The sequence below is a fragment of the Penaeus monodon genome, chromosome 7, assembly GCF_015228065.2.
Source record: "Penaeus monodon isolate SGIC_2016 chromosome 7, NSTDA_Pmon_1, whole genome shotgun sequence".
NCBI lineage: Eukaryota > Metazoa > Arthropoda > Malacostraca > Decapoda > Penaeidae > Penaeus > Penaeus monodon.
In genome coordinates, this window is record NC_051392.1 from 1,023,421 (window position 1) to 1,042,268 (window position 18,848).

Consider the following 18,848-nt stretch of genomic DNA (forward strand, 5'->3'; position numbering starts at 1 on the left):
GTGGGAAAATTCCCGTCTTTCCTATTTTCCCCTTTAGCAGCCGCTCATGCCATTTGGGGTTTTGCACCCCAAATGGCACTTGAATCTAATGGCCTGGTTTATTATGGCACAGCTAAAAAATGTATATCTCTAAATGATGATGTGAAAGAAAGATAATGAAAAACATAAAAAACCCAATCTATAATAAATAAGGCTATAATAAACATAAAAAAATCTCAACTCATATAAACAGATAATATTAAATAAAATTTAAAAAAAAGTCATAAACACGCACATTTTTTGGCCCCACGTGCTTTTTGTTGTACTTGAAGGGGGGCCAGCACCCTTTTCCCCACGAGGTCAGCTTTTTCCCGGGGCCCACACGCCAATCCTTTAAAAGGGGGGGGTTTTGTGAGAATCACTGCGGGGAAAATGAATCAAAAGAAAAATAACTCATCAACCGGTCTCCCCTTTTTTATTTCCCTAAAAAAAAAAAAAAAAACCCCAACCCAAAGACCCCCCTTCGCCTTGAAACTTGGGCAGCCGGTAAACACTGCCACCCAAAGCCCCCTGCAGCAGCTGTCACAAGTACCGTTGAGTGTTCGTTGATCTCCGCCGGCGATTGAGTCCAAAAATGCTTTGCGTAGGGTCTGAAAGGGGCTGCGCCATGTCAAAACCAACGGCTGGTCACTCCCAAAAGGGTCCTGTTGGGGCGGGAGAGAAAAGGTATGCTTACATATAGATTCTTTTGCTGTTATCCCAACTCTCACACACACCCTCACGCAGCAACACTACACGCATGCATGCCACACGCACACACAATACACATACACAAAAAGATCTGTCTGCAAATGTTTTAAAGTGGAAGTGTGTTCACCTTTTTTTTTTCTCTCTCTCAGAAAAGTACCCAATATTCTAAACTGTAATGTAAAGATACTTTTTTGACAGCAAAAAAATGAATAATCATATACTATACTTAAAAATAAAAAAAAAAATTATGAAATTTCAAACTAATACCTTATTCTTGCCTAAAACTTAACCCCTTTTCACATGTTCAAAAAGGGTACGAAAGAGAATGCAACATTCATAGTTTTAAAACCCCAAACGTTCCCCTTTTCATCTCCCTTCCCCAAAAACCTACTACTCCCCACCCAAGAAAGAGAAAAAATAAATATTGGGAAAAAAAATAAATTGAAAAAATGAAAGAACAAAAAAAAGAAAAGGAGAAGAAAAAGAAAAAAAGAATTGAAGAAAAGAGAAAAAAAAAGAGAGAAAAAAAAGGGGGAAAAGAAAAAGAAAAAAGAAGAGCAAAAAAAAGAAAAAAAATTTTCACCTTTTTTGACAAAAACCTCCTCCGCAAAGCCGCCGAGTCTCCTTGCTGTCCATGACCGGGGCCCCCTTGGCCCCCGCTTCACCTCAGCTCCACCTCAAAGCCTCGCCACAATCTCAAAACCGGGACAAGGGGGGCTTCAAGACCTGGTTTTTATCTACGAAATAAGTGAAAATGGGGTTTTTTTTGAGTGGGAATGTATTTTTGGAGGAAAGGGGGGGGGGGGGGGGGGGGGGGAGAGGGAGAAGAGGGGGGGGGGGGGGGGGGGGGGGAGGGGGGGGAGGGGGGGGAGGGAGGGGGGGAGGGAGGGGGGGGGGGGAGGAGGGAGGGGGAAGGAAGGAAGGGGGGGAAGGGATGGGGAGGGAGGGGGGAAGGGAGGGAGGGGGGAACCATGAAAAGAAAAAATTCGCATGCTTAATTTACAATGGAAACAAAATATCATTGAAATCTGACACCATTCTATCTAATTCGAAATAACCAACTCTGTATCACCAAATCTAATTTCTTTTTAAAGAAGGCACTTTAAAAACTGATCTGAGTTCATCTCTTAACGAACCAAATTCAACGCACCACAAAAGGGGCAAAAATTGGGGCATCTGCAAGCCTGTTTTTTGCCACTAAACGTTTTAAAAAACCCGAACCACACTACTTACTTTTATCAAACCTGGAAATCTGAGCATTGACCCGCAGTGGCACTGCTATCTCACCTGCATGCAAAACTTGAATCAAAATGGGAAATATTGCATTTGACTAAAACTATATAATATTTGTTTTAATATTTACAGTTATTATAATTTTTTTAATTTGAAAAAAAAAAAAATATATATGTTTTATGCATAATAATATTAAAATATATATATTATATTATATAAATATATATATATAATATATATATATATATATTATTATTATAATATAATATTTATATATTATATTTTTTTTTATATATTATTAATTATGTTATATATATTATATATATATTATATATAATATATATATTATATATATATTAATTATATATATTTATATATTATATTTATATATATCTTTATATATATATTTTTATATATATTTTTATATCTATATATATATATATATATTCATATATATCATAGTATGTATATATAAACGTATAATATACGTATATATACGTATATATACGTATGTATACTATATATGCGTTTATTTATAACGTATATATATTTTATACATACATACCTATTATATACTATATATATATCTATATTCTATATATGCTAATCATATATATATATTTAATATCTATATATATATATATATATATATTACTTATATCTAATATATATTATATTATGATATCATAATATGTAATGGTCAAGTCCAAGTACCTGGATATGTTTTGCAAGTAATAAGATACAGTCCCACTTTTTGCTATGCTTAAGTCCAAATATGGGTTAGTGTCAGGGTTGATTAAAAAAAAAGTTAAAAATCAGACTTTTACTCAATTTCCTTATCTTTTAAATCATATTTTTCTTTCTTATCTAATTCATCTGCATAAAAATAATTGAACCTGGCAAGCATCCAGGATTGCATCATCTCTCAGTCCTCAGTTATCAGGAACAAAACTGGCTAACAACAATGTCCGCCTGAATTCAAACTCTTTATTATTGTCAGTTATCGACAATACTTTCTGGCTCTTTAAGACCCTTTCACGGCATAAACCTTCTTCTAACTTATGTGAACTTCCAAGCACACCCATATCAAATTTTAATGTGAAAATACAAAGAACAACCATCCTTTTTTATTACCAACAGCATCTCCATACCAGTATTACCATAAAGCAACATTCGCTGGCCATCCGCTTGGGGGACACTTCCTCAGTATTTATCGCCATATATATACAAAATTAACAGTGTTAAACTCTGATCACTAGTGTCTATATTTGTGGGGCAGCAACTGACTGCCTTTCACTAAGATGGTTATTTCTAAAAAGCTTCTTCATAACAGCTGGGTAACCCATGACCATTGTTTGACAGAATACTAAAACTTTTATGTGTAAGAAATTCTCCAACCTCCAAACTGTCTCGACTAGTCAAAAGAGACCAAACAGTAATGTATAACTACCATATTGAGTGATTTAAGCTATGTAATCAGAACACATTAAAATACTCTTGTGAAATAACAACCCCGATTACTAAATACCAACCCTCCTGACCAGTTGAGCCTTGTATGAAACCAGAGGCAGGCTACAACCAACGCAATGCCACAACCGCGACCCACAAGAGGAGTGTGCACTAGGATCTCCCTAGCCTCCATAGACATACTATCTACTCATACCTGAGTAATGATAGCGAAGTTTTACGCTCACTCCCCGTAGGCACTCGGTGGAAATTGATTTAACAATTCAAATCCTAAGCCAGTTTGAACTGAGGTATATCTATGATAGATGGAATAATGCACTGACGCACTGATATTGATAAACAGCAACCTAAGAAGACAAACAGAAAGAGGCAGGCATGACAACAAACAGTAAAATCACATTGATGAAACACTAATAGAATTGATAATGTAAAAACAATCATAAAAAAATTAAAAAAAACAAGAATACACCAATACTAACGATGCTCCACAATTTTCCCAAAAGCAAATACCTGTTCCTCACCTCCTCCTTCTTCAGTTTCCTTCTCTTCATCTCCTGAACTTCAAGATCTTGGCCAAACTCCTTCAGAACCGCCGCCCTGTAAGTCGACGCCAAACCTCATACCCGGCACCTGATACCTTATACCCGGGCACTGAATTTGTCCAAGAGGAAGGGTAGCAGAATAAGCGACTTTGGGGCCTAATCGACACCACTGCCTTAATGCTGTGGCGGCCATCTGCGGAGAACACGACGTTATTGCATGATTTTTCGTAAAAAAAGCTGTAATGACTGCTTTAACCGACTCGAAAACCGGTGGAATAAGGAATCTCTTTCTCTGGATTCCTCGCTTCGGTTATATTGCATATCAAAACCTTTAATATCAACGAACTGTTGCAATCTATTAGCTTTCCTATCTACATTTACATGTAGCAATAATCCCCCCCGGGATGTGTCTAATCAATGAAGTGAAATTATACAAGAAATAGTATGAAATAAATGGACTTTTATTTTCGCTTTCACAAACCTTGACTCTCTTTGTTATTGTGACGTACAACGAGCGCAGTTTATTTGAGCTGAAGGGATAACGAAGTAAACATTTTTGGAATCATATATGCATACATACTTACATACATACATACACACACACCCACACAACACACACAACACACACACCCACACACCAACACACACACACAAACACACCACCACACACACACACAACCACACACACACACACACACCACACACACATAGTATATACTACACGCATATATATATATTATATATATATATATATATAATATATATATATATATATATATATATATATATAGATTTAGCTAACTTGAAGACCAGAGCGACAGAATTTAACCTCAACATCCAAAACAGATATTCACTTCTCAGCGACGAAGATCTCAACATTGACCAAATCAACAAACAGTTCAATGACATAATAAAGGAATCTGCACTAGAAGTAGGCGGTAAGATCGTGAAGCAAATCTCCAGCAAGTTCTCGGTAGAAACTAAAGAGCTTATGCAAAAACGTAGGGTCATGAAAATATCGTCAATCAGGGACAAGATAGAATTAGCCGAACAAAGACTATAAATAAAAAGAAAAGGGAAGATGTACGGAAATTCAAAACTCAAATAATAAATGAAACAGTGATATCAGGTACTAGCATGAAAACAGTTAAAAGGAGACTCGGTATAGGGAGAAATTAATTGTATGCACTAAAGAAACCAGATGGAGAGTAACATACAATAAGAATGAAATCATATGAAATAGTGGAGGACTTTTACAGGGATCTATACAACTCAAATGAACAGCCATGGATAGAAGCGAATGCGGTAACTAGAGACGTACCTAACATCACAACAGAAGAAATAAAAAGAGCGCTTAAAGGCAGAAGAGGGGAAAACACCGGGGAAGATGGATAGTGTAGACCTTATAATAGATGCGAGAATTGCAACGTGAAATAGCACTTTAAAAAGCCTTATCAAAGGGAAAGAAAGCCTGGAAAATTTTTTTTTTAAAAAAATTTAAAAAAAAAAAAAAAAAATTTTTTTTTTTTGGGGGGGTTTTTTTTTTTTTGGGGGGGGGGGTTTTTTTTGTGGGGGGGGTTTTTTTTTTTAAATTTTAATTTTTTTGGGGAAAAAAAAATTTTCCTTTTTTTTTTTTTTTAAAAAAAGGGGGAAAAAAATTTTTTTTTTGGGGGAAAAAAAAATTTTTTTTTGGGGGGGGGGGGGAAAAAAAGGGGGGGGTTTTAAAAACCCCCCCCGGGTTTTTTGGGTTTTGGTTAAAGGGGGGGGAAAAAAAGGGGGGGAAAAGGGGGGGGGGTTTTTTTGGGGGCCCCGGCCCTTAAATTTTTTTTCCCCCCCAAGGGGTTTTTTTTGGGGGGGTTTTTTTTAAAAGGGGGGGGGAAAAAAAAAAAAAAAAACCCCCGGGGGGCCCCCCCCCCCCCTTTTTTTTTTTTTTTTGGGGGGGGGGGGGTTTCCCTTTTGGGCCCCCCCCCCTTTTTTGGGGGGGGGGCCCCCCCCCCCTTTTTTGGGTTTGGGGGAAAAAAAAACCCCGGGGGGGGGGTTTTTTTTTTAAAAAAAAAGGGAGGGGGGGGCCAAAAGGGGGGGGGGGGGGGTTTGGGGGGGAAAAAAAGGGGGAAAAAGGGCCCAAACCCCGGGAATTTTTTTTTTAAAGGGGAAAAGGAAAAAGGGGAAAAAAAAGGGGGGGGCCCCCCCCAAAGAACCCCCTTGGCCCGGTTTTAAAGGGGGGGAAAGGGGGGGGGGGGGGGAAAAATTTTTGGGGGGGGGGCCCCCCCGGGGGGGGGGGGGGGGGGGGGGGGGGGTTGGGGGGGGGGCCCCGGGGGGAAAAGGGGAAAGGCTTCTTTTGGGGAAAATTCCCCGGAAGGGGGGGGGGGAAAAAACCAAAACCCCTTTTGGGGGGGTTGGGGGGGGGAAACCCCCCCCCCCCCCCCTTCTTTTTCCCCCCCCCCCCCCCCCTTTGGGGGGGGGGGGGAAAAAACCCCCCCGGCCCCCCCCCCCCCCCCCTTTTTTTTTTTGGGGGGGGTTTTTTTTGGGGGTTTTCCCCCGCCCCCCCCGGGGGGGGGGGTTTTTTGGGGTACCCCCCCCAAAAAAAATTTGGGGGGGGGGGGTAAAAAAAAAAACCCCCCCCCAAAAAAAAGGGGGGCCCCCCGGGGGGGGGGGGTTTTTTAAAAATTTTTCCCCCCCCCCCCCTTTAAACCCCTTTTCCCCACCCCCGGAGGTTTGGGGCCCCCGGGGGGGGCCCGGGGGGGGGGGGAAAAAATTTGGGGGGAAGGGGGAAAAAAAAGGGGAAAAGGGGGTGGGGGGGGGGGGCCCCCCCCCCGGGGGGGGCCCCCGGGGGGTTTTCCCCCCCCCCCGGGGGGGGCCGGGGGGGGGGGTTTTTTGGGCCCGGCCCAAACCCCCCCCCAAAACCCGGGGCAAAAAAAAAGGGGACCTTTCCCCAAAAATTTTTCCGGGGTTTTTGGGGGGGGGGGGGGGGGGGGGGGGGGGGGGGGAAAAAAAAGGGGGGGGGGGGGCCCCCCTTTGCTAAGGGGGGGGGAAACCAAAAATTTTTTAAAAAGGGGCCCCCCTTTTCCCGGGTTGGGGGGAACCCCCCCCTTTTCCCCGGGCCCCCCCCCCCCTTTTGGGGGGGGGGCCCAAAAAAAATTTTTAAAAAGGGGGAAAAAAGGGGGGAAAAAAAAAAGGGGGGGCCCCCTTTTTCCAATTTTTTGGGGGGGAAAAAAAAAGGGGGGGGGTTTTGGGGGGGGGGGGGGAAGGGGGGGGGAAACCCCCCGGGGGCCCCGGGGTTCGGGGGCCCCCCCCCCCTTTTTAAAAAGGGGGGGTTTTTAAAAAGGGGGGGGGTTTTTTTAAAGGGGGGTTTAAGGGGGCCGGGGGGGGGGGCCAAAGCCCCCCCCCGGGGGAAGGGGGGGTTTTTTGGGGGGGGCCCCCCTTTTTTGGGGGGGCCCTCCCCTTTCCCCCCTTTTTTTTTTTTCCCCCCCCTTTTTTCCCCCCCCCCCCCCCCCCCCGGGGGTTTTTTTTTTTTTTCCCCCCCCCCCCTTTTCCCCCCCCCCCTTTTTTTTTTTTCCCCCCCCCCTTTTTTTCCCCCCCCCCCCCCCCTTTTTTTCCCCCCCCTCCCCTTTTCCCCCCCCCCTTTTTTTTTTTCCCCATTTTTTGGGGGTTTTCCTTGCCCCCCTTTTTTCCCCCCCCTTTTTTTTTCCCTGCCCCCCCCCCCCCCCCCGTGGTTTTTTTTCCCAATTCCCCTTTCCCCTTTTCCTCCCCCCCCCCTTTTCTTTTTTTTTTTTTTTTCCCCCTCTCCCCCTTTTCTTCCCCTTCTCTATTTTTTTCCTCTCCCCTTTCCCTCCCCCCCCCCCTCCCTTCCCTTCTTTTTCCCCTTCCCTCCCCTCCCTTTTCCCTTTTCTCTTTTCCCCTTTCTCCCCCCCCCTCCCCCCCCCCCTCCCCTTCCCCCCCTTTTTTTCTCCCCCCCTCTCCTCTCCCCCCCCCCCCCCCCCCTTTTTCTCCCCCCCCCTTTTTCCTCTTCCCCCTTCCCCCTCCCCCCCCTTTTTTTCCCTCTCTCCCCCTTTCTTTTTTTTTTCTTTTCCCCCCTCTCTCTCTCCCCTTTTTTCCCTCTCTCTCTCCCCCCCCCCTTTTTTTTTTCTCTTTTTTCCCCCTTTTTTTTTTTTTTTTCCCCCCCCTTTCCCCCCCCCCCTTTTTCCCCCCCTCCCCTTTTTTTTTTTTTCCCCCTCTTTTTTCCTCTTTCTCTCCCCCTCTCTTCTCTTTTTTTTTTTTTTCCCCCTTTTTTTTCCCCCCTTTCCCCCCCTTTTCTCTCCCCTCTCTTTTTTCCTTTTAAACCTCTTTTCTCCCTTTTCCCCCCCTCCCCCCGTTTTTTTTTTCCCCCTTTCCCCTTTTTTCCCCCCCTTTTTTTTTCCCCCCTTTTTTTCTCTCTTTTTTTCCCTCCCTTTTTTTCCCCCCCTTTCTCTTTTTTTCCCCTCCCCTTTTTTTTTTTTTTTTTTTTCCCCCCCCCTTTTTCCCCCTTTTTTTTTTCCCCCCCCCCCCCCCCCTTTTCCCTTTTTTTCCCCCCCCCCCCCTTTTTTTCCCCTCCCCCCCCCCCCCCAAAAAAAAAAGGTTTTTTTTTAAAAAATTTTTTTTGGGGGGGAAAAAAAGGGTTTTGGGGGAAAAAAAAAAAAAACCCCCCCCCAAAAACCCCCACCCCCCCCAAAAAAAAAAAAACCCCCCTTTTTCCCCCCCCCCCCCGCCCCCCCCCCAAAATTCAAAAACCCCCCCCCAAAAAAAGGGGGGGGGGCCCCCCCCCAAAAAAAAAACCCCCCCCCCTTTTTCCCCCCCGGGGGGAAAATTTCCCCACCCCCCCCCAAAACCCCCCCCCCAAAAAAAAACCCCAAAAAAAAAAAAAAAAATTTTTTTAAAAAAAAAAAAAAATTTTTTTTTTTTAAAAAAAAAATTTTTTTTAATTTTTTTTTTTAAAAAAAAAAAAAATTTCCCAAAAAAAAAAAAAACCCAAAAAAATTCCCCAATTTTTCCCCAGACCCCCGGCCCCCCCCCCCCTTTTTTGGGGGCTCCCCCCCCCCCCCCCCCTTTTTTTCCCCCCCAAAAAAAAAAATTTTTTTAAAAATTTAGAAAAATTTTTTAAAATTTTTAAAAAAAATTTTAAAAAAAAAATTTTTTGGGGTTTTAAAAAAAAAAAAAAATTTTTTTTTTCCCCCCCCAAAAAAAGGGGGGCCCCCCCCGGGTGGTTTTTTTTTTTTCCCCCCCTTTCCCCCCCGGCCCCCAAATTTCCCCCCCCCAATTTTGGGGGGGGGGGAAACCCCCCCCCTTTTTTCCCCCCCCGCCCCCAACCCCCCCCCCTTTTTTTCCGGGGGGGGGCCCCCCCCGGGGGAAAAAAGGGGGGGGGGGGAAAAAAGGGAAGGGAAAAACGGCCCTTCCCCCCCCCCAAAACCCCTCCCCCCCTTTGGGGGGGCCCCCCCCCCCCCAAAAAAATTTTTAAAAAAAAAAAAAAAAAAAAAAAAGGAAAAAAAAACCCGGGGGGGGAACCCCCCCCCCGGGGGCCCCCCCTTTCCGGGGTTTTCTTTTTTTTTTTTTTTTTTTTTAAATTTTAAAAAATTTTTTTTTTTTTTAATAAAAATTTTATTTTTTTTTTTTTTTTTTTTTTTTTTTTTTTTTGGGGGGGGGGGTTTGGGGCCCTTCCGGGGGCCCCAAAAAAAAGGGGGGTTTTTCCCCCCCCCCCCCCCTTTTTTTCCCCCCCCCGGGGGCCCGGGGGGCCCCCCCCCCCCCTTTTGGGGGGGGGGGGCCCCCTTTTTTTGGGGGGGAAAAAGGAAGGGCCCCCCCGGGGAAAAAAAAATTTTTAAAAAGGGGGCCCAAATAAAGGGGGGCCAAAGGGGGGCCCGGGGGGGGAAAAAAATTAAACCCCGGGGGCCCCCCCGGGGGGGGGAAAACCCCCTGGCCCCCGGGGCCCCCCCCCTTTAAAGGGGCCCTTGGGGGGGCCCCCCCGGGGGGGTTTGGAAAAAAAAAAAAAAAGGGGGGAAAAAGGGGGGGGGGCCCCGGGGGGCCCCCGGGGGGGGGGGAAAAATTTGGTCCTTTTTTTTTTTTAAAAAAAAATTTTTTTAAAAAAAAATTTTTAAAAATTTTTTTTTTAAAATTTTTTTTTAAAAATTTTTTTTTTTTTTTTTTTTTTTTTTTTTGGGGGGGGGGGGTTTTTTTGGGGGGGGTTGGGGGCCCCCCCCCCCTTTTTTTTTAAAAAAAAAAAAATTTCCGGGGCCCAAAACCCCCCGGGGGTTTTTTTTAAAAATTTTTTGGGAAAAAAATTTCCCCTTTTTTTGGGGGTTTTAAGGGGTTGGGCCCTTTTTTCCAAACCTTTTCGGGGTTTGTGGGGGGGGAAAACCCCGGGGCCCCTTTTTAAACTTTTGGGGTTTTAAAAATTTAAAAAAACCCTTTTGGGGGGGAAAAAAATTTTTTGGGGGGGCCCCCAAAAAGGGGGAAAAAAAAAATTTTTTTTTTGGGGTTTTTGGGGGAAAAAAACCCAATTTTTTTTTGGGGAAAAAAGGTTTCCCGAAAAAAACCCCCCCGGGGGGGGGGGTTTTTTTTTTTGGGGGGGGGTTTCTTTTTTTTTTGGGGGGAAAAAATTTCCCGGAAGCTTTTTGGGGAAAAAAAGGGGGGGGGAAAAAAAAGGGGGGGGGGAAAAAAAAGGGGGGGCCCCCCGGGCCGCGGGGGTTTTTAAAAAAAAAAATTTTGGGGGGAAAAATTTTGGGGGGGTTTGGGGAAAAAAAAACCCCCGGGGGCCAAATTTGGGGGGGTTTTTTTAAAAGGGGGGGGCCCCCGGGGGGGGTTTTTTTTTTGGGGGGGGGGGGTTTTTTTCCCCCGGGTTTTTCCCCAAAAAAGGGGCCCCCGGCCCCCCCCCGGCCCCCTTTTTTTGGGTTTTTTTTAAAAACCAAAATTTTTTTTAAAAAAAGGGAAAAAAATTAAAATTTTTTGGAAACCAAAAAAAAAAGGGGGAAATTTAAAATTTGGGGGGTTTTGGTTAAAAAAAAAATTTTTTTTTTTAAAAAAAAAAATTTTTTTTTTTTTTTTTGGGTTTTTTTTTAAAAAAAAAATTAAAAGGAAAATTTTTTTTTTGGGGTTTTTTTTTTTTAAAACCCAAAAAAATTTTTTTTTTTTTTTGGGGGGGGTTTTTTAAATTTGGATTTTTCCCAAAAATTTAAAAAAACATTTTTTTTTTTTTTTTTTTTTTTTTTTTTTTTTTGTCTGTTTTTTTTTTTTAAAAAATTTTTTTTTTTTTTTTTTTTAAAATTTTTTGCTTTTGGGAAATTTTATAAATAAAGGCAAGTTTCCTTTAAGTTATTATTGCTCTAGCTCAGTTCTGTAAATGTCAGGAAAAATTTTATATATATTTTTGTACTGTAAATGTTTTTAAGGTTTTTTCATTTCATTTTTTAGACCTTTATGCCCTTTGAAATGGTATTTGTTTTTATTCTTTGTATGTAATTTGGGAGTCATAACAAAAATTTTCCTTCAGCCCTTTTGGAAAAATTTAGACAACCCCAGGCTCAGGTGCTTAAAAATCAGGATAAGTTTAGGTTGTGAATTTTAGGGTAAACTGAAATTTCAAAAATTTTAAATAAATACATTTTTTTATTTTTGATAAAAAATACATTAATTTTTCCCCCAAATACATGAAATTAAAAAAAAATGACATGGTTACGGTAAAATTTTGACTTAAAAAATTTCAATCCCCCTTTAGTTTTTAAAAATTTCAGTTTTAAAAAAAAAAATATAAAAACATGCAATGGAAAGGAAAGTAAGAAAATGTTATAACACCAAAGAAAAAAAAAAACAAAACAGCAAAAGAAAGGAAAGAATTACATAAGTGATCTATCACAGGTAAATTTAAAAAGGGGACAGTAATTTTTCTCAAAATTTTGAGCTATGAAAAAATATTAATTCAAAAGAAAATAAAATTTAAAAAAAAAACAAATATAAGGGGAAACATTACTTGCAAACATACAAACAGGTTTTATGGGAAAAAACAAAATTTTAAAATACAAATTTCTTATGCAAGAAATTTTTCCAATTCCTCTCTTTTGCAAAAGGGTTCCTCTCTTTCCCCCCCAGGAATACCTTCCTATGGGAAACCCCTTTGGGTCAGGTTCCAAAACAAATTTTTTGTTTTTCTGCTTGAATATTAAGTTTTTCCTTAAGTAAAAAAAAATTATTAGTACCGGGGAAACTGTAAGGGCTTGGAATTTTTGGGTCAAATCAAATCATATCTAGGTTTTTTTTAATCTCCCGGGAAAAAGCCATCTATTATAAAAAAAAAATTTAAAATTTACAAAATGGGCATACTCCCTGAGTATAATGGGAATCCCCCCCACTTAAATTTTGTAAAATAAGCCGATTTGAATTTTCTTTCTATCGCCCCCCACATACCAAAAAATTTTAATAAAGTTTAAGGGGTTTAAAGTACATGAGTATCGCCTTTTTGGCATTAAAGTTGGTCGAAAGCATTGAAGTGAACCCTTTAAATTTCCCCCGGGCCGGTTTGGGGGCCCCAATGTTTTTTTTGGCCCCAAAAAGTTTCAAAACATTAGGTAAATTTTATCAACGGTGAAAGTTTTTTGTAACAATTTTGAGTATTAGATCCCGCGGACGAAAAAGTTTCGCAACATAATGATATTAGGGATTTAGCGGAAAAGAAATTTTTGGAAAACATACTGAGAAATTTTCAAACAGCGGACGAAAAAGTTTTTTTTAAAATATTTTGGGATTAAACAAAAACGGGGGAAACGTTTTTGTAACATCGGGGGGTTTTTGCATTTCCCGGGACGAAACCCTTTCCCCAACAAGGGGGTTTAACTTGATAAAAATTTTTAAAATCGGGGGTTGATCGCGGGGGAAAAGGGGAAAAAATAAAAAAAAGGGAAGACACCCAGGGGTGCGGGTTGGGGAGTTTGGGGGGGGGGGAGGGGGCCCAAAGGGAAAGGGGGGGAATGGGGGGGAAGGGGAAAAGGAAAGGGGGAAAAGGGGGAAAAGGGGAAATTCGGGGGGTAAAGGGGGGGTAATGGGGGGGAAAGGGGGAAAGGGAAAGGGAAAAAGGGAAAAAAAGGAGAAGAAAAGAGGGGACAAGAAAAAAAAAAAAAAAAGAAAAAAAAAAGTATAGAATAGGGGGGAGGGGGAAGAAGGAAAAGGGATGCGAAATTCTACACGCCTTCCCCCCCCTTTTTCCCCCTTTTCCTTTTTTTCCTTTAAAAAGTTTTTTTTCCCCCTTTCTTTCCTGGTTTTTTTTTCCCTTTCTTTCATACATTCCCCCCCCCCCCTCTCTCTCTCTCTCCTCCCCTTTTATATTTCTTCTCCCCCTTTTATTCCCACTCTTTCTCTCTCTCTTTTTTCTCTCCCTCTCCCCTCTCTATCTCTTTCTTTTTCCCCTTTTTCCAATTTTCCCCCTCTCTCTTTTCCCTCCCCCATCCCCCCCCCCCCTTCCCCCTTTTTTTCCCTTTTCTCCCCCCCCTCTTTCCTTCCCCCCCCCTCTCTCTCTCTTCTCTCCCCCCTTCTCTCCCCTCTCTTATCTTCTTTCTCTCTCTCTCTCCCTCTTTCCCCTCCCCCCCCCCTCTCTCTTTTCTCCCCTTTCCTCCCTCTCTCCCCTCCCCCCCCCCCTCTCTCTCCCTCTCATTTCCCCTCTCTCCTCTCTCTCCAAACCCCTCCCTCTCTCTCTCTCCCCCCCCCCTCCCCCCCTCTCCCCCTTTTTCTCTCCCTTCTCTTCCCTTTTTCTCTCTTTTTCCCCCCCCTCTTTTCTCCTTTTCTCTCTCTCTCTCCTTTTTCTCCCTCATTTTCCCCTCCCTCTCCCCTCTCTCCTCCCTCCTTTCTTTTCTCTCCTTTCTCTTCCCCCCCCTTTCTCTCTCCCCTCTCCCCTCCTCCCTTCCCCTCCTTCCCCCTCTCTCTCTCTCTCCCTTCCTTTTCTCTCTTCTCCTTTTTCCCTCTTCTATCCCCCCCCCTCTCTCCTCTCTCTCTCCCCCCTCCCTCCCCTTTTACCCCCCTCTCCCTCTCTCTTTTCCCTCCCCTTTCTCTCTCCTTCTCTCTCTCTTCCTCTTTTCCCCCCCTCCCCCCCCCCTCCCCCTTCTCTCTCTCTCTCCCTTCTTTATCCCCCTTTTCTCTCCCCTCCCCCCCTCTCTCTTTTCTCTCTATTTATCTCGCCCCCCTTCTTTTTTCTCTTTTTTTTCCCCTCTTTTCCCCCCTTTTCCCTTTCTTTTCTCTCTCCTCCTTTCTCTTCCTCTCCCTTTTCTCTTTTTTTTCCCTCCCTTCCCCCTCCCCCTCCTCTCCCCTCTGGCCTCCCCTTTCCCTTCCCCCCCTTTTTTTTTTTTTTTTCCCCCCGTTCCCCCCCCCCCCCCCCCCCCCCCCCCCCCCCCCCCCCCCCCCCCCCCCCCCCCCAAACAACACCCCCCAAAAACAACAAAAAAACAATAAAATTAAATTTCTTAAAAAACACAATTTTAAAAAGGGGGGGGGGGGGGGGGGGGGGGGGGGGGGGGGGGGGGGGGGGGGGCCCCCCCCCCCCCCCCCCCCCCCCCCCCCCCCCCCCCCCCCCCCCCCCCCCCCCCCCCCCCCCCCCCCCCCCCCCCCCCCCCCCCCCCCCCCCCCCCCCCCCCCCCCCCCCCCCCCCCCCCCCCCCCCCCCCCCCCCCCCCCCCCCCCCCCCCCCCCCCTTTAAAAATTAAAAAAAAAAAAAAATTTTTTTCCCCGAAATTTTTTAAAAATTTTTTAAAAATCCCCAAAAAAATCGGGGGGGAAAAGGGCCCCCTTTAAAATTTTAAAATTTTTTAAAAATTGTTTTTTAAGGGAAAAAAGGTTTTGGGAGAGAAAAAAAAAACGAAATTTAAAAAGGGGGGAAAAAAGAAAATGTAAAAGGGGGGGGTTTTGGGGGGGACAAAAAAAAAAAAAAACCCAAAACCCAAAAAAAAAAAAAAAAAAAAAAAAAAAAAAAAAAAAAAAAAAAAAAAAAGGGAAAGAAAAAGAGGGAAAGAAATAAAAAAAAGGGAAGGGGGGAAGGAAAAAAAAGGGGGAAAAAGGGGGAAAAAAGGAAAAAAAAAAGGGGGGGGAAAAAAAGGGGAAAAAAAAAGGAAGAGGAGGGGGGGGAAAAAAGGGGGGAAAAAGAAGAAAAAAAGGGGGGGGAAAACGGAAAAAGGGGGAAGGAAAAAGGGAAAAAAGGAAAAAAAGAAAAACAAAAAAAAAAGAAAAGAAAAACCCTTGGGGGGGAAAATTTAAAAAAGAAAACTTGAAAAAAAAAAAAGTAGCCTTTTGCCCCCCAAGGTGAAAAAAAAAAGCAATGGTGAAAAAGGGAAAAAAAGGGTTTTTTTTTTAAAAAAAGGGGAAAAAAGGGGGGAAAAGGGGGGTTTTGGGAAAAAAAAAAAAAAATTTTTTTTTAAAAAATTTTTAAAAAAAGAAAAACCCGTTTTAAAAAAACGAAGAGAGTAAAAAGGGGAAAGGAAAAAACAGAGACAAAGGGAAGAATGGGGAACCCGGGGGAAAAGGGAGGGGGAGGGGGGAGAGGAGGGAGAGGAGAGAGAGAGGGGAGAGAAGAGAGAGAGAAGAGGGAGATGGGGAGAGAGAGAGAGGAAAGAGAGAGGGGAGAGAGGAGAGAGAGAGAGAGATGGAAGAGAGAGAGGGAGAGAGAGAGGGGGGGGGTGGAAGGGGAGAGGAGGGAGGAGGGAGGAAAGGGGAGGAGGAAAGGAGAGGAAAAGGAGAGGAGAGGAAGAGAGAAAAGGGGGGCGGAGGATAAAGATTTTACAGACAAGAAGGGGCAACCATCGGCCTAATACCTCTTACACAGTATCTATGAGACAATAGGGTTTGCAAAATTAATGCCCGAACCAATTCAGCCGATACAATAAAAACAAAAATAAAAAAAATAACTAGCAATATATTAATTAACCAAGTAATGCCCTTTTCTCGTTCTGCATAAAGTAAAAAAAACAGCGAAATATCCATTGGCTTCATTTTTATTTGTTTTCTTTAAAAAAATATAAATAAGTTAGAATTTCTTATTAGTACACAAAAGGTTTAAAAAAACCCCCCCTGATTTTTAAAAAAAAAGTTTTTTTTTTTTTCCTGAAACATGAAATTTTTTGGGGTTTTATGATTTTTCCCTTTTTCCAAAAGTTTAAAATTTATATTTTTTTAAAAAATATTTCCTTTTTTTAAATTAAATAATTTTAGGGTTTTTTTTTTTCCCCATTTTAAAAAACACAAAAAACCCTTTTTTGTACGTATCAATATATCGAGCGTATTTTGGGTTTGCATTTTTGGTGACAAGATCTTGCCACGCTGAGGCCCCGCGGACACGGCCTGCGGGGAGCCCCAGGGCTCCCCCCGGGGCCTCACACCCCGTGGGAGCGTCCTCAGCACATGGTAAGCCGGTTCCTTTTCCGGGAAGAGCGCGGGAAGGCCTGCACCCCTGCGCGGGGCCCCGGGTTTTTTCCGCAGGAGCGGTTTCCTCTCGTCAGAAAAGCTTCATGGACCGCCGTGAGCCAAAGGGGGCCCCCGCCCGACCATCCCACCCCCGGCCCGCCCTCGTCGCCCTCCGCTGCCACAGCTCCCTCGCCGGCGTCGGCACAAGGGGGGCCCCTGCAGGGGCCCGGGCGTCGGTGAAGACCCCCGGGCCCGCCCACGACGGGCACGGCCAGTACACCCTTTGGGCCCTTTGGCCGAGCGAAAAAACCGCCCCCCCTTTTTCCCTCGCTGGGGTGGGGCCCCAAGGCGCTTGCGTTGGGTTTCCATCGGGGGGGGGTCTCCCGCGGGCTGCGCGGACGTGGGCCCGCTGGGGGGGGCGGCCCCCACCGGCAGGGGCTTTAAGCAACTCCGGGGGGTTCCTGAGCGGACTCGCCCCCCTCCCTCCTCGCCCACCGCCTCCGGCCGCCGATCTCCCCCCGCGCCTCAGGAAGCGTGCCCCCTTTGGGCCCCCATCTTCCTGAAAAGGCCCCGTCATTACTGCTACCCGGCTCGGGCTCCTGGCGCCCGCCATTGGGCCCGCGGGGGTGGGTGCTGAGCAGCCACCATGGCGGCCACGCCGGACACGCGGGAGAAACCTGGTAGACGGGCCGGCGGCCTGCAGGGGCCGCTGCCCCGGGAAACCCCACGAGCGACCTCGTTTTGCGGCCGTTTTTTTGCGGGCGACCACGCGCTTTTGTCGCGTCGCCTTTCTCCGATCTAAAGTAAATATGGAATTATTGCACCGATTTCCAAAGCCCCGCCGCGCTACATTTCTCCTTTGATAAACTTACCTGTTTTCGACGCAAAACCTGATGCGTTTTTTTTTTTTTTTTTTTTTAGCACCGTCTTTTAAAAAATTTATCCTTATGTAATCTTCCACTTTCCGAAAACTGAATTACTCATTCACAATAGAATCACGTTAAACTCCTATTCAAAATCGCTCGTAAACAAAGGGGACGTATGCAGCCACGTCGCTTTCTTATTTTAGGTTTTAGTATTCCCCGCAAGATGGTTTTGAACTGACCGCACGTCCTCGCACATTATAAACGTGGGGTGCGTGGCCAAGGTGCCGTGTGATTTTGTAACATTTTCTTTCTCGCTTTTTTTTTATTCCCTTCCCGTACTTCCGAAAACGAAAAGTTTCCACACCCCCATTTTTACAAAAACTCCAAAAAAAGAGGAAACAAAAAAAGAAGGGGGGCCGAAAAAAAAAAAAACATTCAAGAAACGAGAACGTGGCGCCATCCCCTAAATGTCCTCGTTGGCAACTCGCCTGAGAACTTTGTGACACCTCCACTTTTTCCCCTCATTTCTAACGTGTGAAAAACGCGAAAAACCATTCACTTTCCGGGGGGGACGAGAAAATTTATTCCTGTCGTTTTTTTTTTATGATTGACCTTAACCAGCATTTTTTTATTTTATTATTTTTTTTTATTGATTTTTTTTCCCGGGGTTTAAGGGGATTCTGTTTTGATCGTTTTTTTTTTGACCGACCTTTAACGAGGGACTGAAAGTTCTATTTATTTTTATTTGTTTTTTTTATTTATTATTTTTAATTTTTTTTGACCTTTCGAGAAAATAAGCGGGCTGTCTGCGTTTTTTTCTTCTTTTTTCTTTCCTTTTTTTTCTTCTTCTTCCTTTTTCCCTTTCCTTTTTTTTGGGACTTCATACCCGGCTATCTCTCAGCTTACGTTTATTTGGGTTTATAGGGTGAAGGAATTTTACACCACGACCTATCCAGCCCTTGCCCCCGGACATTGCCGCTGTTGGGGTATGACCAAACCGTTTGCCTCTTTTCTTCTTTTCTTCTTTGCACGTGGTCTTGAGGCAACATTTTTTTTCCGGGGACGCCTTGCTGATTCACGGGAACGTTGAGGATAGTGACCTTGGGAACAAGCAAGGGGCCTGCTGGTTTACAGGGTCTCACGGGGCAGAATTTTCCAGTTCGAGAAAAAGGGAAAGGTACTTCATTTCTGGGTGGGGGAATTTTTTTTTAAAAATAAGAGATGTAAGGGAAGGGGTGATTAATAAAATTTCTTTCATATTGTTTCGTATCCCGATTTTTTTTTTCCGTGTGTTCACCTGTATGTGTGTTTATGTTCTTTCTACTGTTTTGTGTGGTTGTGGTTCTATCGTTCTTTTTTTTTTTGTTACTTTTTTCTCTCGTCCCCTTTGTAAAATCTCATCTGAAGGAAGTCATGGTCGTTTAAAATTATTACGAAAACCCTTTAGAAACAGAACAACGCAGTATATTTAGGCCACGCACAGTCCCGTAAAAACAAACTCGGCTTTATCCCCAAAACATACTTTTAAAAAAAAAAAAAATTTGAAAAATTTCCTGATATATACCCATACTCTATGAATCATATTTTAAAACAAATTTTCTATAAGGAAGATTTAGGATCAAGGAGGAAGTTGT

At 43.7% G+C, this 18,848-nt stretch overlaps 1 pseudogene; it reads right to left on the reverse strand.

Annotated features, from left to right (window-relative positions):
* Nucleotides 1-16,450: 16,450 nt before the first annotated feature.
* The window catches only part of LOC119574912, a 5,931-nt pseudogene continuing 3,533 nt past the window's right edge, over nt 16,451-18,848 (reverse strand).